Source organism: Asparagus officinalis, chromosome 6, assembly GCF_001876935.1.
Source record: "Asparagus officinalis chromosome 6, Aspof.V1, whole genome shotgun sequence".
NCBI lineage: Eukaryota > Viridiplantae > Streptophyta > Magnoliopsida > Asparagales > Asparagaceae > Asparagus > Asparagus officinalis.
In genome coordinates, this window is record NC_033799.1 from 44317849 (window position 1) to 44336373 (window position 18525).

The 18525-nt window shown below is 34.8% G+C and overlaps 1 long non-coding RNA gene across 1 annotated transcript in view; it reads left to right on the forward strand.

Moving 5' to 3' along the window:
* LOC109845421 overlaps positions 14872-18525 on the forward strand; it is a 30535-nt gene continuing 26881 nt past the window's right edge. Inside the window, exons 1-4 of the long non-coding RNA XR_002248347.1 lie at positions 14872-15149; positions 15223-15382; positions 15619-15786; positions 16669-16858. This is a non-coding gene — a long non-coding RNA (uncharacterized LOC109845421). The remainder of the gene's footprint in view (positions 15150-15222; positions 15383-15618; positions 15787-16668; positions 16859-18525) is intronic.

Sequence of the window (18525 nt, forward strand, 5' to 3'; positions counted from 1 at the left end):
TTAAAAGTACGAGTTCGGAAAAATTATTCATGATCAATATTACCCTTAACTTTTTTGAATATTACATTATTATCCTAATCTATTTTAATTATCATATCTTCTTTGAATTGTTAATTAAATAATTAATCCTATGCATAATGATATTTAACATGTTATTCGATAAAGCAGATACGTTTGATATAATTCAAATTCTTTACTTATTTTTGTTTGCAGAGAAATCTAAAAAAACATATGCCACTCAGCACCTAAAAATTTTTAGACTTTGTAAAAATATCCTTCAAGTTTTTTAAATTGTAAAAACACCCTTACAAATTCAAAATTTTATTAAAACACATTAAAAATTATAAGTTTTACTTATTTCAATTTAGTGAGAAATCTGAAAAACATATCTCAGCTAGAAACTAAAAGTTATTTTTGACTTTGGAGAAAATATTTTGTAAGTTTTGAAAATTGCAAAAACACTACTAAAAATTAAAAATTTGTATAAAACACATTGAAAATTTCAAACCTATAAAGACACTAAAAACCTAAAAGTAACACAAACAAACCCCAAAAATTTATAAAATTTACAATAAACACTATAAACTATTTACAAATTTTAAATTAAAAGCCTCAAAATTATAAAATTTATAAAAATGCTTATAATTTCTAACCTAACAGTACATTAAAAATATAGGAATTGCAAACATCCCTTACATAATTTATAATTTATAGAAAACACCCTTAAAGTTTAAAAAATTATAAAAAAAACTCAAAATTTAAATTTTACAAAAAAACACCCTGAGAATTGCAAACTCATTAGTAAATTGAAAACAAATGAATTATAAATAGTCTATAAACAATTTATACTATGTAGAAATAGCCTATAAGTTTAAAAATTATAAAAACCCCTAAAATTCATAATTTTCAAAAAAAAAATGATAATTTCTAACATGTAGATACTAAAATGAATATACAAACTTACTAACAACCACTAGAAAATTAAAAATTCACAAAAATATCATACTCCTTTTAAAAGTATTGGTTTAGTAAATATTTTTCATTGTCAATATTAGCCATAACGTTTTTGAAAGAGCATAACTAATTAAAAATCTATTAAATTTAAAATTTATAAAAAATACTCTTAAATTTTAGTACATTACAAATTTCCCCTCCAAAGTTTGAAAAATTTTAATGATTTTTTTACAATTCCTTGATTTCAATGTAATATTTAATAGTTTTGTATATTTATAAATTATAAAATTTTAGGGTGTTTTTTACAATTTTAAAACTTTGAGGGTGTTTTTTTGTAGTTTTCTATATTTTCATTGTGTTTTTCAGTGTAATGCATAGATTCATCAATTAATAATGATAATAAAGAGTAACTCGTTCTTAAAATGTATTAGACCATAGTTAAGTGCACATCACTCTTCCTAAGCAGTATAGTTTATATATGCAAATATTTTCAGACAATCTATATAGTGGTGTCACCAATCATAAAAAGTTGTGCTTGGTAGTGAGGTGACATAATCCTCTCCACTCATTCAAATGGTTGCATATCCTCATGCACTACTTAAACTCATGTGAATGTGGTCCCCCTATTTGAATGAGTGGATGGGATTATGCCACCTCACTGCCAAGCACAAAATTTATGCTTGGTACTAAGCATACCCATATCTAACGGGACCTCAAGATTGTGTCGGCTACTCTCTGAACTGCCTTTTATTTTTTTATCTTTACAAACTAAATCCTTATCATAATATTAGTCATCCAAGTTTTGTTTCTTGTACCTTGCTATGTCAGATCCTTACATTGCAACCCTAATCTATTGTACCAGCATATATAATCTACTATAAAGGATCATAACTTATATATACATGGTACAACGACTAAAAGAACGTCTTTTTTACTATTTGAAGCAAGCGATGACATCAAATTCATATCTTATGAAAACAATTCCTCTATAAGAAAAATATTCTTGAGTAATAAAGTTAAGAGCTTTTTCGGATAACTTTAACAAAAACCTCAACACTTTGGGACATTTCCTTCAGAAACCCCTAATAACTTTTTTCCTCGCCAAAGACCCAAAAACTTTTTCCAAATAAGAGGTTTGCTTTGGTGCTCCAAAATAGACTTTTTTTAAAAAAAATTAAATTAACAAAAATAACAAATTAGCTAAAATAAGAAAGGATATTTTCGTCTTTCAAAATTATCTTCTAATTAACAAAAATAACAAATCAGCTAGAATTGAGGTTGCTTTGATGCGATTAGGGGTGAGCACGGTTCGGTTCGGGTCGTTTTTTTACCAAAATTTAAACAACCGAACCGAACCACCTACAATTCAAAACCGAACCGAACCATTACAAATCGGTTCGGTGCGGTTCGGTTCGGTTCGGTTTGTTCGGTTCTAACTTCATTAAGTATAACTTTACTTCAATTTATCTTTTATATGTTCTTATTACCCTATGTCAGCATGTATTTATTTTTTAACTTCACTTCAATTTATTATTCTTGCTCATGTATGCATACTGTTTTTAAGTGAAGTAACTTGTCCTTTCGGATTAAATACTAGACTCTGACGTTGTAATTTTTTAGTAACGAACTTGCTTTGTCTTTGTGCAGCAAGCTTTGACTTTGGTCTTTGTGGAGACAAAAAAAGGAGTTGACTCATTAGAACATTGGTTATGTATGAATCAATTCCCTGCAACTGCTATTCATGGTGATCGAACACAGCAATAAACCCACAAATCAAAGGCACAAATATATTCGGTTGGTTCGAGTCAGGTCGGTTTGAAAAATTGTCAACCTGACCCGAACCGTCTTACTCATAAAACAGCTTTTTTCGGATCGGTTCGGGTCGGTTCGGTCGGTTTTTTCGGTTTGAACCGAACCATGCTCACCCCTAGATGCGATGGAGCAGTTGGTTGGTGATGATAGAGTTGTGCTTTTGGGGTATCTCAACTTTCAAATTTGTGTATTAACCTAGTATGGATAACTTCAAAGTCCAACGACATTAGAAACCAACATGCAAATCCCCCTCCACCATAACAAACATGTTCAACGACGGCACCTCACCGCCTCTCCGGCAAGCCAGAACGAAATCTTTGGTACATGCATCGACATCCAAATAAGACTCGAGGGTCTGACCCTTCACTCTCCGATACGCGATGTATCGTGACACCTTGACGACTAAACTAACGTTGCTGAATGATTTCGAATTGAACGAGGACGTCGTCCCCAGGAATCAATGATGATCTTTCGAGCTTGAACCAGAACGTTGAGTTTATTGTGTTCAACGGTAATGCCTTCAAGGGAGACATCGTAATGGGTTCGATGATCAGCATTGGCCATAGGAGTTGTGACCACGTTAGGGCCGATAATTCTGGCTGGCGTTATCTCAGAAATTCAAAAGTCTACTTGAATATGTTCTCAATTGCGGGGCTGAGCTAAGAGACAAGCGATAGCGGGCCACAACCAAGCCTGACGAGCACGCTGCAGGAATTTTTTAACGAACCGAGCACCCCCGGAAGAGAATCTTCAGCATCGAGACGTTGCATTTATCCTCGGAACTGAGACATTGTGTTTTCCCTCGGAGACGAAAGTGAAGGTTTCAGCCAATAAGAACCCCATTCGTAATTAGTTAGTTGGAGAATTCTAACTAATCACAAATTATGTTTCTCTCCTAAATTGTATTTCCTAAAATAACATTTTTACCTATAGTTAATTACAATTTTGGGTGTGGAGCACCTCCTAACCGTCAAATCTAGCTATCTAGAAATGTGAGAGCTATTTTTAAGGAATTTATTTACAGATATGACATCGTTGCTCTAACAAATCTTCATGGAGCACCAAAGCTGTAGGCTCCAAATAATCCCCAAAGTGATGAAAAATGCCCTTGCCCAAAAAATCATTTTTAACTAATTTATTTTCAAATTAGGCGGAGGGTTAGGTGTAAGGAAGAGCAAGGAGGTGTTTATTTGGAAATTGCCTAATGTAAAGGTTTATTTTCAAAAAAAAATAAAAAAGAATAAAGAAAGGACTTTTTGTCCGAGGCATTTTTGTCACTTTGGGTTTAGGATGGAAAGTTTTTTGTATTTAATGAAAAAATGGTGGAAATTAATTTATTTTCATGAATGTTAGAAGTTTTTCTGTTTATTAACGCCTGATATTTTTAGTAAATACGCTTATAAAATCAATTGCATGTTTGTCTTGCAGAATCATAGGAAACAAAATAAAATTGATAAAAATGTGTCAGAAATTAAGTAATTTCTGTTGGATATTTTTGAAAAAGTTAATATTGTCTCCTAACTATCACCTATTAATTCTCCAACTAACCCCATATTTCTCTAAAGAGCTTTGACTATTTCTCCACTAATCTCTCACCCTCTAACCAAATCCAGTAACCCACGATCTCATCTCTATCTCCCTATAATACCCTCTTAAGCTCTCTCTTAAGAAGTGACTTCTCCCGTCTAATTCTCTCTAATCTCTCTTCCCTTGCTCACGGAACAGAAGTAAAGAAAAGAAGAGAATAGTGAGAAATAAAGAAAGAAAAGAAAAAGAAATAGAGAGAAAATTATAATGGGGAATTTGTGCTACTATTTTATCGATAGTGTTATTTTGGGCAACCTTCTTCATCTGAGCAGAAGCTCTGTGCTCTCGCCCGAGTACGGAGTCCGGCCGTTTCCGGGGGCTTTTACCTCTAGGGAGAGGGAACCATTTACGTCAGGGCGATAGGCAGGTTCTCAATCTTCTAGGGCAGTGATTACACGACTGCTCTCGTCATGCCTGATTTTTCTTATCTCTTACTTATTTAATTCGGATTTTATTTTATGCTATAATCTTGATTTACAGATAATTTCCAACAATCTAGAAGATTGATATTATTATAGATGTTAATTATTAAATCTAAAAATAATTATAAAATGTCACATTAAATAAAATTTGATTTGGAATTTTTCCTGCTCTCTGTACTAAGCTATTCATAGAGATTTCTTTCATGTGCGCTGGTCTAGGGCAAGTAAGCTTTGTGGCAATCAAAAATTTTATGATTGCTGTTAATTAATCTCAATTAACTGTTAAGGATAGGGATAAACTTCAAGAATGTGATCCTAAGATTTGAATGCTCACGTGGGGAGTTAGCCTTGCATTCGTCATCTGATGCTTGTTGTTGGCTTGAAAAAGTCTCAGGAGCCCAAGGTACAAACTAAACTTATCTGCCTTTTTCTTCAGTTCGTACTGATCGAATACGATATATTCTTTGCGCAAATATTTGATGTCATTGTTCACAGTATTGTTCACATATTTACTGTTCATGTATTGTACAGCACTGCGTACGTATTTGCTGCCCACAAACATTTGTTATTGTAGCTATTACTGTTAACTCTAATCACTGTTCACACATTTATTGTTCACAGTTATTGATATTGTTTTACAGTTACTATTTACGTATTTATTGTTAATTGTTGTTGTTCATAAAAAAATTTAATGTTCATAAAAAATGCAGTTTTTATTCTACTTTTATTATTTTACTGTTCATATTTACTAATCATTAGTAATTTTACTGATTAATATTATTAGTTCATAAATAAACAGTATTTGCAAATATCCTTTGCAAAATAAAATCTTGAATCAAATGTAATAATATTTATGACATCTTCCCTCCCGAACATAGGCTACGCCTACGAGTATAGGCACTTGCTCAACGATCACGGGCTACGCCTACGGGTATAGGCCCTTGTTCAGGTGTGGGGGTATGATTGTTTAGTTAAATTATTTCATTTATAGCTTTTGTTTTATAATCATATGCAATATTATTACACATCATTCGCGGTCGTTTTTCCATATATATGGGGCTTATACGTCCTATGTTTATGTGATTGTATTAATACAGATTTTACAATAAAACATTTTATATTCAAGCATGAATAAGAGGACCGGAATTATGAGAATAATTCATATGCATAAATTTAAATTTGGAAAGTCTCTTTTATAGGCAATCAATTTAAATTTGGAAGGCCTCTTTTATAGGCAACCTATTTAAATTTGGAAGGTCTCCTTTGTAGGTAACAAATTTGTAACCTCTTATAATACGAGAATTTAAAATTTATGCATATGAAGTATGAAATATATGAAATCATATTATAAGGTTCTCTTGAATGCTTTGCATGTAACTATTGTTAATGTCATTCATATATGTGCATATGCATGCATGTGAAGATATAACTGTAGTATTTTAGTTCCACATTATGGGCAAAATTCTAATCTGCATAACACTATGCAGTTACATCTTCAGACATAGACCACGATCATAGATCATGATCTTTTAAGCTAACATGTTTTGATGTCCTATCATTTTAATAGTGACTAGAAAGAGTATTTTTATAGCTCTTTATTTGACTACATGTATAATGCTTTCTCTTGAGATTTTAGGAAATGCTTAGAATTAATATAAATATGCTTTGTCAACTAATATGTCTAGTTACAGGAGATGTGATGAATCAATGTCCTGGAAAATCAAATCAAGAGGTATATATTATAACTTCTTTCTATATGACGAATAAAAGTTATATTGAAATTAGTCCATCAAATATTTAAAAATTGCTATTAGGTTCACTTATCCTTATAAGTTGTTTCAAATTAATCCTTCGTCTTGCTTCTTGTACTCTTGCCTGTAGAGACTAGTTTTAAAATAACTTAACAAGAAGGGGACCTAATATCAATTTCAAACAATATGAATGACTAATTTTAAAATAACTTAAGAAATAGAGGACTTGATAAATCTATACAACGCCTGCTAGGCAAAGTTGTGACATTGGACTTTGTAAAGTCTGAGAAGAATCTTGCTGACCTTTTGATTAAGGGATTATCCAAGAGTGTGGTTCTGGATTCATCGAGGGAGTTGGGGTTAAGCCCATAGATGAGGTCTGACAGCTGTAACCCAACCTCTATTTGGAGACGTAGTCCCAATGTTGGTTCAATATAGTAGTAACAAGCTAGACTAGTGACTCCCGTGTGGAGCATCAACCTAGATATATTTATTTATCATTATGTAGCATCTTCTACTACCCTTTCTCTATGGTGACGATGCTCTTATGATACAGCTGGTTAGGCTGAGTTTTACTCTTAATAAGTCCAACGCTTATATTACGGGGGTATTAAATATCCAGCTGTAGTAATCTTTGAGGACTTACCTACGTGAGAGGAACCGTGATAACCGCAGTTGGGGGGGAGGGGGGGCTGGGCTAACCCCTAGAAACTCTCATGAGTCGGTTATTGTAAGCATGACCTTTAACGCTCAACCCGATTTTCTCAATAGATGTAGACGTATTGTGTGTGTTTTTATTAATACCCAATTCAATAGGCCTAATTCAAGGCCTAGTCCATTATGTCCATCAGGTGACGTTGAACTCACTAAGGAAAGGTTCAAAGTCGAAAGCTATCTCTCCCGAATTTACGATACGAAAGGTTGCCCAACCTATATGTGTTTTGTGATTTATTGATTCATTTATTAATTTTTGAGTATTCAGTCAATATTGCCTTTTTTTTGGGGGGGGTGTGTGTGCGTTGGATGTTTTTGAAAAAAATCAATATTGTCTCCTAACTATCACCTATTAATTCTCCAACTAACCCCATATTTCTCTAAAGAGCTTTGACTATTTCTCCACTATTCTCTCTCCCTCTAACCAAATCCAGTAACCCATGATTTCCTCTCTATCTTCCTATAATACCCTCTTAAGCTCTCTCTTAAGAAGTGACTTCTCTCGTCTGATTCTCTCTAATCTCTCTCTCCCTGCTCATGGAATAGAAGCAAAGAAAAGAAGAGAATAGTGAGAAATAAAGAAAGAAAAGAAAAAGAAATAAAGAGAAAATTATAACGGGGAATTTGTGCTACTATTTTATCGATAGTGTTATTTTAAGCGACCTTATTTATCTGAGCAGAAGCTCTGTGCTCTCGCCCGAGTACGGAGGCTAGCCGTTTTCGGGGGCTTTTATCACTAGGGGAGTGAACCATTTACGCCAGGGTGATAGGCGGGCTCTCAATCTTCTAGGGCAGTGATTACACGACTGTTCTCGTCGGGCCTGGTTTTTCTTATCTCTTACTTATTTATTTCTGATTTTATTTTATGCTATAATCTTGATTTACAGATAATTTCCAACAATTTCAAGTATGGTATTTGTAATCATAATTCGAGATTCGAGATACGATTGAAAATAATGATCAGTGATGGTGTTTAGTGTGAATTAAAAAATAGAAAATATGAATCATGAATAGTATGGTTTTGGCATTCAATAGTTAAATTAAAGTTGTTGAAAAAGTGTCCACTATAGGTCATCTGGATGGTTGGGAAGTTTCAATATGGCTTCCACGTCGACTTCATGCTTGGTTATCAATAATAAAAAAGGTTGTCAAAAAAGTTTAAATTAAACAACAAAGTAAAAAAAAGATCTCTCTTGTTGTATTCTCGTGTATCACTGTTACTTAAAGCTCTTTACTTAATCAAAGCCACTCCTTTGATGATGTGAGCTTTATTTTCACAATTTCTATAATGTCTTCACGTTCGAAAGCTATTGAAATACCCTCATTATAGTAAAAATTAGTGGAACTATCTTCACACTTTAAATAATTTTGGAAAATATTCTCTCTCTCTCTAGTAAAAATCAATGGAACTATCTTCACACTTTAAATAATTTTGGAAAATATTCTCTCTCTCTCTCTCTCTCTCTCTCTTCATGGAGACACACCCGCCCTTGAAAAACAAACAGAATTGGGCTCGCATTTGAAAAAATATAACTAAAAAAATTCTCTTTTTTTGACAATTCGAGTACAGCACTAGATCACATTCTGCATTATGTATGCATCAACATCACATGCATCAAAATACTAGTGATAAACAATTAAATATTGCTTGAAATGGGTTGCTACAAGTAGGTCATGGAGTTTATACACTTATGAATTTATAGAATTAAATTTCTGTCATTTGTGCCTTAATTGCATATAGACATTGTCCTATTACTCAAATGCAGATAGACTCCCTACAGTTCTATTATTGCAAATGGAACAATGAGTAAAAAAATTTACTTTTTTATCCTCAAAGAAAGAAAATATAATTTTGTGAGCCTTCTTAAAATATCTTTTTTCTTTACAATTCATCCTTTTCAATTCATCTAGACATTTCAATAACATGTTGCTTAAATTATCTTTTTTCATAATTTTTTAATTAGATAAAAACAAAAAATAGTCATCCTTTTCAATTCATCTAGACGTTTCAATAACACGTTGCTTAAATTATCTTTTTTCACAATTTTTTAATTAGAAGATAAAAAAGGAAAATATTCATTTAGTTCAACCTACTTAGACATTCTAAAGATATGGTGGTTACCTTAATGCATGATTCACTTATTAATGATCACATGAGAAACAATCTTGAGCAAATATAGAATACATTAAATTTTCTGAAACCTATCTATGTTGAAAACATGGATCCGAATCCTCTCCACTATTGTCGTTAATTATTATCATAACTATTGGTTGTGCAATGAGTCACTATGATTTATTCTAAATCTGACTTTCACCTTGTTTTCATGTATTGTAAATCATTCCTAATTGCATCAAATTCAAATCACAACCATCTATATCAAGACTTATTATAAGGTTTCTCCAAAAAATTTCACTAATGGAGAGGATATCAATTTGTGTATCCCACGATTAAAAATCATTCACCGACCAAACAACGTCTTATAGTTATAAATGAGTATAACTCTAATAAAATAATTTTAATGATAAAAGATGTTATCTGAAGTTATGAGTCCATGTCTATAGAAGACTAGAATAATGAGACATCTTTGTCATGCCACAAACCTGTGAGTTCATTGGTGTATTGTAAATCGTGAGACCCATTAAGTACCACAACTTTTTTTGCTTGATCCATCGTCAAAAATGGTTAGCCAATGTTGCTACCTAATTCTCAAGGTTCATATTATAAACGTAAACTTATCTCTATTATTCAATGTAAGACTAAAATGAGGTGTCACAATCACCACGTTTAGAAGAAGCAATGTCTTTCTCAAGGCTTGGCAATAATTCATTACCGAATCATCATTAGATGATGTAAATTCTAGAGGTGACTCATAAAGGTTTTACAAGTGACTCATTATGCTCATCTTGTTGGGTACCAACTCAAACTCCAAGTCGGATGTGGGTTTAAAGGCTAGACCCAATCCTAGTAGTTTTCTTAGATGCCAAGTTAACTTGGTGGGCAAGTCAGAGGTGTCTTTAAATAAGGCGTCATATTTCAAGGTTTCAGAGTAGAGAGAAGGAGAGAGAAAAAGTTCTTGTAATAAGCGTTTTAGAGGATGTAACTGAATTCAATGGTATTGTGAGAGAGAGGGTTTGACAGTCTTTATTTGTGCAAAAGATTATAATTCGGAGGTGATAGTGGATTGATTTTGATCTCGTGGGTTTTTCCTATTGAGGGTTTTCTATGTTAAATCTCATGTGATTCTATTTACTGTGTTTGGTGATTTTCAGGATTTTTTGCAAGATCTAAAAATCCCAACAAGTGGTATCAGAGCGGGGTTTGATGGTTCATGGAGGTTTGACCGGTGTACGATTGGTGAAGGCGTTAGCGGCTGAAGCATGGTGATTGACATTAGAGGAAAAGAGGTACTGTAGTAGGTAATACTATAGCGGTGGCGGGAACACTGTTCACATGGTGAGGGTTTGCTTACAAACTTTTAAATTAAATCCAACGGTGCAGATTGATTTGTCTTTTGATCAAGGATTTGGAGGCGGATTTTGGTGATTCAAGAGTCGTTCCTAGGGTTTTTCGACATGCTGAGTTTATTTTTGACATCATTTTTATAAAATTCAATCTTTATAGTGACTGATTTGAACTTTGATTATGGTTAGAGGATGATGACTTATTTGTGTCCGAAGTTCGATATTCCGTTATTCAAGGGCAAGACAAATTTTGCAATATGGCAATACACGGTTCAAGATTTTTTTGCACAGCAAGGTGTTGATCAAGCTTTAGAGGAGAAGAAACCTGAAGGATTGAATGATGCTGAATGGAGTTCCATGCAAAAGAGGACAGCTAGCACAATTTGTTTGGCACTCGTCCCCGAGATTAAGTATAATGTTATGCAAGAGACCACACCAAGGGGACTGTGGGAAAGTCTCGAGGGGATTTATGCATCAAAGTTGATGACCAACCGATTGTGTTTGAGGATGAAGTTTTATTCGTTAAAGATGGAAGAAGGTACTGCAATTCAAGATCACATCAATGCCTTTAATCAGCTAGTTTGCCAACTTATGAATATTGATGATGAGATTAAAAAATAAGAGCAGGTGCTACTCCTATTGTCTTCCTTATCGAAGTTGTACAAGCTATTAGTTCAGACGATAATTGTAGACTTTAAAGTTTGACAATGTGATAGCACTCTTATGTGAGAATGAAAGAATGATGATTAGAAGCACAATTCAAGTGGTTAGGAATATCAAAATTGATATCCTAACCATCTACATGAATAATCCTATTTCAGCTGAAAATAGAGGTTGGATTACATCTTTGTGAAGTTAGTTAGTTTGATAGAAGTTAGTTAGTGTTGTTAGAAGATTTTTTGTTAGCTTTCTCTCTGTAGAGATCTTGATGTTCATAACTGTTTCACTTTGGTAAATGAAATAAAATTACTTCATTGACCAAAAAAAAAGAGAATGAAAGAATGATGGGAAAGGAGAGCACATCTAATGATGGTGAGAGTGTACTAGCTTTTGAAGGTTTAAATAAAGGGAGGAGTAAGAGGAGATGTGACAGTTATCGAGGAAGGTTAAAATATCTTGGGCCTGAGATGACAATGAAAGGGAGTACTATTATTACGGAGAGAAGGGTCACATTCAGTTCAGATGTTCCCAGATGCGAGGTGATTTGAAGAGTATTAGAGAAGCTTCAAGAAAATAGGAAGAAGGCGGACTCCTTGGTGGTTGTGTGTGATGAAAACGTGTTGTTGTTGATGCAAAGTACAAGTACTGATGTGAGTAACACTTGGGTGTTAGATTCTGCGGCCTCTATGAACGTTTGCAACAAAAAAAATTATTTTGACATATTTAAGACATATGAAGAATTTGACGACGTGATTGTTAGAAACAATGAAAAAATGAATGTTAAAGATGTTGGAAGTGTTTGCCTCAAGCTTCACACTGAGAAGGTCAAAATTTTTCATCATGTGAGATTTGTGCCGTCATGTGGTGCTAATTTAATTTTGTTGGGTAAGATGGCATCGCATAGGTACAAGTATGTGGGTGAAGGAGAGTGGTGCAAAATGTATAAAATAGTAATTTAATTTTACGAGGAAGGAAGAATAACAACCATATTTGCTATTTAAATGGGCGATCTGTTAATGGTGTAGATGACTCTTCTTAGGCTCTTGTTCACAAGGGAGAGGTGAAGAACAATAACAAGAGAGTGAGTTTTTTTGAAGCCGTTAAGACACTAGGAGATTTTTTTGTCGAGGGAGGATATATTGGGTACCAACTCAAACTTCAAGTTGGATGCGAGTCTGAAGGCTAGGCCCAATCCTAGTAGTTATCTTAGAGGTCAAGTTAACTTGGCGGGGTAAGTCAGGGGTGTCTTTAAATAAGGCGTCATATTCTAGAATTTTAGAATAGAGAGAAGGAGAGAGGCAATATTTATGTAATTAATGTTTTAGAGAGTGTAACCGGGTTCAAAGGTATTTGTGAAAGAGAGGGTTTGGTAGTCTTTGTCCGTGCAAAAGATTATAATTTGGAAGTGATAGTGGATTGATTTTGATCCCGTGATTTTTCCCCTATTGAGGGGTTTTTACGTTAAATCTTGTGTGAATCTATTTGATGTGTTTAGTAGTTTTTGGGGTTTTTACAAGATCTAAAATCCCAACACATCTAATGTAGTACTCAACCTCTAAATAATAATTAGTTCCACACTTTTGGCTAGCTAGCTGGTTTGTTGCCATTAGTCATTTTCCACGGTCGCGAGCTCGTTGGTGTTTAGACCATGGAGCCTATTAAATGCAACATGTTTTTTGGCTTGATTCACCACCAAAAATGACTAGACAGTGTTCCTACTTGAATATCAAGATTCACATTATAAACCAATCCTCATCTCTACCATTACCAAACATGGGACTAAAATGGGGCGTTGCAATATTGGGATGGCTCCACTTCTAGTCCCATATCTATTGCGTGAAGCATACTGATGGTTTAAATAATATTATTAGGGAGGCAAGTATAATGATAGTTAACCATTTTTCATGTTGGATTAGGCTAAAAATTTTGTCGTGCTCAGTGGGTCTCAATGCTATCAAAGTAATTAGTTAGCAGAAAGTGTGGGACTAGTGCTACGCATGACTAATTGCTATATTACATGGGTGTATGAGAGTCTAGAACCCATAGGAGCCACTTCTAAAATCCACATTGCCAGGTGATGATAATAAGATTGAATGATTATCATGCAACAACAAGAATGTCTGAAGTTTAAAGTAGGGGTCATTATGATGCTCCCACTAATAGTCTCATAAAAGTTGTTTGAGGACTTATTGATGAGTTTAAATGGTAAAACTGGGGAACCAAAGTGCAACAATGATAAGCCATTTTTGGCGGTAGATTAAGCGAAATAGCATGTTGCATTCAGCGAGTCCAAGTGCTTACATCACGCCAACGAGCTTGTGAGCCAGGGATGAAACAATAATGCACGTGCTTTGCACTTAGACACACTTGTTTTATGTTCTGCTTTGCACATGAACATGAAAAATATGAAGTGACTTAAAAAACTAGTTTTTAGTTTGGCAAATTTGAACTAGTATTTTTTTCCTCAAAACTCTAGCCCTTAAACTAGTTTTGTTTTGTACCAGCTCCTATATGGATCAACTCTAGTCTCATTAAGCAAAAGCTAGTTTAAATCCAATCCTATTTGAAATTGTCAAACACAACCCTACTTTTCAAAATTGGATGATAAGTAACAAAACTTTTTGATGTCATTTTGACAAAACTTATTGAAAAAATTGAGGGTTTTTCTCAGAAACCACCTTATAAAAAAAGTAATTATACAGAAACCACCTTTCATTTTTATTTATATGCAAACCAATTTTAGAATAGATTTTTATTCCAACAAACCATCTCTAAATCTAAATTTTCACTTAAAACCCAAAAATATCCTTGAAAAACTCACATTTAAGACATGTGATTCACTTTGTTACTGTTTATGTCTAAAAATCCCCTAAAATATCTTTGAAAACTCAACATTCCAGACATATGACTCACTTTCTTAATATTTTATGTTTAGTTATGATACAAGTCGTGTGCCTTAAATATGTTATTGTTAAGTCTATTTTTTATTTTAGTAAAATTTGACTAGGAGGCGGTTGTGGAACAAAACCCACTTTAAAGTTGGTTTACATATAGATTGAGAATAAAAAAGTAATTTTCATATAATGACCATATTTTAGGTGGTTTTTAGGGGGGGGAAAAATCCATATATTAATCATTTTATCTAACTAGTGGGGCGGTCCAGTAGGTCACATAGTAAAACCATGTCGCTCCCTTGTGGGAGTCTGTGTTCAATTCCCGTGTGCGCCAAAGACGCCATCAACAAAAAAAAAAATCGTTTGACCTGACCATATATCTTATTGGATCTCTTTATATGGGCCCTCTAAAGATTGAACATGTTATATCTGTAGTAGGTTACGCATCCAATTATGATCGGGGACTCTCCGGAATTTGCTGTAAGGGGCTGTTTGTTTGCGATTTGGGTAGGGGGAAAACCTGTCAAAAATGCAGCTTTTGACGGGCTTTCCAGCCATTTCCCCCTAAAAGACCTCTTTCCAAACAGCCCAAAAGCCCATCGGGCAATATTTCCCGCCAAAACCCCATCTCGTCGTCTCTGGTATCCAATCCCCTGAATCCCGTCGGATCCTCTCTCTCTCCGGCGACAGCTTCAGAAAAATCTAAGAAAACAGAAAACGAAGACTCTCTCCCTCTCTCCTCCGTTACCGTAAACCCTAATTTCTCCATGCCGCGATCCCCGGAGCGAAGCTACTTGGTATCAGAGCGGAGGAATGCGGACCTAGGGTTCCAGATTTGGGCCAGAAAGTCCGGGATTGACGCCGTTGACGCTTACTACCAAGCATCAATTGTGGTAAGAGTTTGTCTCGTTTTGCCAATTCCTTTCGTTATTTCTAGGGTTATTTGTCTTACAAACTATCGATTAGGGGTTCGAAGCAGCAGCTTTAACTGGCACTCGGTCCTCGGATCAAAGCTGCATGTCATTAGACAGGAGGAATGCATATGTAGGATTCGAGATCTCAAGCCAAGAGTTCTTGGTTGACGCCCTTGATGCTTACTACCAAGCCCCTCCGCTCGAGAATTTAGGTAAAACCCATCATGCACCTTTTGGCCAATTCCTCGTGCTTTTTTCGGATTTTTTATTTATTATTATCTTTTGGGTGATAAGGGCTTTGGCGCAATTTTATTAATAGAGAATTAATGGAGAATAGAATAGAGTAACTATAGGAGAGAATACATGTGTTCGTAAGTGAATTTAAAAGATAAAGTTACCGATCACATGGTTCGTATGAAATTACGAATGCTAAAATTTGTTGCTGTAGAACGCTGCTGTGTGGAAATGGTTGATTATGGTTTTGAAGAGCATTCTGGATGAGTTAGAAACACAAGAGAAGTAGAAGGGAGTGAGAAAAAAGCATCAGAGATGTAAGAGTTTAGCGAGCGACTGAAGAAGCGATATGCCCGATTGGAGGAAGAGTTTCCTATCTGATGTAAGTTTCTTTCTCTTTTGAATTTAGCCTCTTTATTCTTCCTTTTGTAGCTTGTTGCACCTGAGGAGGGTTTTAGAATAAGGTTTAGCTGTGTTTAGGAATGCTTTGTTGATAATGTCCAATTTCCATGCCACTTATAAGTATCATTTATTTATTAGCTAATCAGTTAGAACTGGTAAAGGGTTCCTAGTAGATTAATGTGTCGAGAAATTAAATGATCAGCCTTGCTAACTTTTGTTAGGTGATTCACTAAATAACATTCAGAACCACAAGCTCTTCCCTAAATACTCAACTGCGACGTTTATTCCACATCCTCTTAGATTTATTTTCCTTTTTCTGAGTCTGAAAATGCACCTCTTCTTAACTTAGCTCCTCAGCTCTTTGGTTGCTTAATCACGTTGTGCATGGAAATAAAAGGTTAGAATGAGATGAATAGGCTTGGTTTAGATATGCGTAAACTGTAATGGATGGTTTTCACACAAATGGATGCCAACTGGAAATGACAGTTATTAAAGCCGCCTAATTAAAACCATTTTAAAAATAATACAATCCTTCAAACTTCCTAATACCAGCCTTGTGAATCATTATTCGGTGAATTATGTGTGTTGCAGGCAACATCCAGAGCTTCTACAAGCTTTTTCTGATACTATCTTAGAGTTCATATTCATAATTAATTTATTCCTCGTGTTGAGCCTTAGAAATAACTGAAAGCTATCCTACCGAGTTCTATAACTCTTTACCCTATATGCCTACATCATCTCATTTTCTTCTACTCTAGCACTCTATTGCCACCTTACATATTTTACTTCTAAGAAAAACAGAAGACGAAGACTGTTTCTCACTCTAACCTTAATTCCTTCATGTAACTTTCTCTTTTCTTAGTCCGTTCCCCTTCAAGCTGGCGAGAAATCTCAGATTGTATCCAAAAGAATTGCCACACTTGGATCTTGGAGTGAAATTGCTTGCTATTGGAGAGGAGGAATGCGCGCAGACCTAAGGTTCCACATCTCAGCCAAATAATTCGAGGTTGATGCCTTTGATGCCAAGTTCCAAACTCTGTTTAAAAATTTAGGTAAAAAGATGTCGCCTTTTTGACCATTTTCCTTTGTTTCTTTGATTACTGTTTGAGGATTACCAACTAGGGTTACAGAAAGAGGGAGTGCTTGAAAGTTTTCTATCTGACGTTTATTTCTTTTGTTTTTTCTATCTGAAGTCTTTATTCTTGTTATTTTTAATTATATGAGAGGGCTTTAGTATAAAGTTTTAGGTACATTCAGGGAGCTTTCTTGGAAATGTCCAATCCTGGTGCCAATCTGAAGTAGCATTAATTTGTTACCTAACTAATTAGAACTGATGAAGGGTTCATAATAGATTAATGTTTCTAAGAACAAAATGACAAGCCTTGTCAACTTTTACTAGTTGATTCACTGAGCAAAATTTTCAATTTTATCCCATATTCTCTTAGGCTTACCATCGTTTTCCCCTAATCTTAAAACATATCCCAGCCACTCTTCTTAATCGAGCTCATTAGATCATGGTTACTTAATCACTTTGTACATGGAACAAGCGGTGCATAATGTCACGCCCCAGGCCCACGGGCCCGTTGGCTCGTGCAAACCGTGGGACCCACCGAGAGCAACTCAATCTTGGCTAGAATCTACTGTCAAAATGTGAGCACTTGTTGTTCTTGGGCCTCGGGTTTTTCTCTATTTAAATCACTAACATTTCTTCACACTAGTCCATGTATGACTAAAGTGGGGGTGTCACAATCACCCTACCTTACAAAGACGATGTCCTCGTCATCACGACATGACAATTGGCACATCCCAGTGACTACGATGTGGACTCTCCTATGGGCTCTAGAGGTGGCTCCCACCACATCCATGCGGCGTAACACTTAGTCCTGTATAGCACTTAGCTCCACACTTACGGTTGATAACTGTTTTGATACCATTTTGTCACGCCCCAGGCCCAAGGGCCCGTTGGCGCGTGCAAGCCGTGGGATCTACAAAGAGCAACTCGGTGTTAGCTAAAATCTACTGCCAAAATGCTAGCACTAGTTGTTCTTGGACCTTGGGTTTTTATCTATTTAAACCACTAATATTTCTTCACACTAGTCCATGTGGGACTAAAGTGGGGGTGTCACACATAACTTGTGTAAGAAAGAGATGCATAGAGTTGTTTTGGATTTGTGTAAGGGATGCTTATCATAGAAATGTTCAAATCCCTTTCCAACTGGAAAAGGCAGTTTTTAAAGATACTTGATTAGGAATCATTGTAAAACTAATACAATCCTCAAAATTTTACAATCCTGAAATTTTTCTATTACCAATCTTGTGAATCACTATCCAGTGAATTTGTGCTGCAGACAACATCCAAAGTGATCAGATCCATAGTTTATTTATTTCGTTTATTGAACCTTTAGAGACACATTAAAGTCCTAACCTTAATGGAGTTTTTAATTCTTTGTGCTACATGCCTATGCCATCTCATTTCCTTCTATTCGGTTCCGCTGCCACCTTGCCCAATTTACTTCTAAGATTTCATTTTTCACTTTCTTTTGTTCCATTGTGACTTGCTTGTTTATATTTTTCTTTATTCTTGATCATTACAGCCAATTGTTGTTGCTTTATTAAAAGTTGTATGAGACTATATTGTACCCACATGGAAATAGTGACATGGAGATAGCATGAAATGACATGATGTATTGAAGCCTGATTCCTAAGAGTACATAAAAAA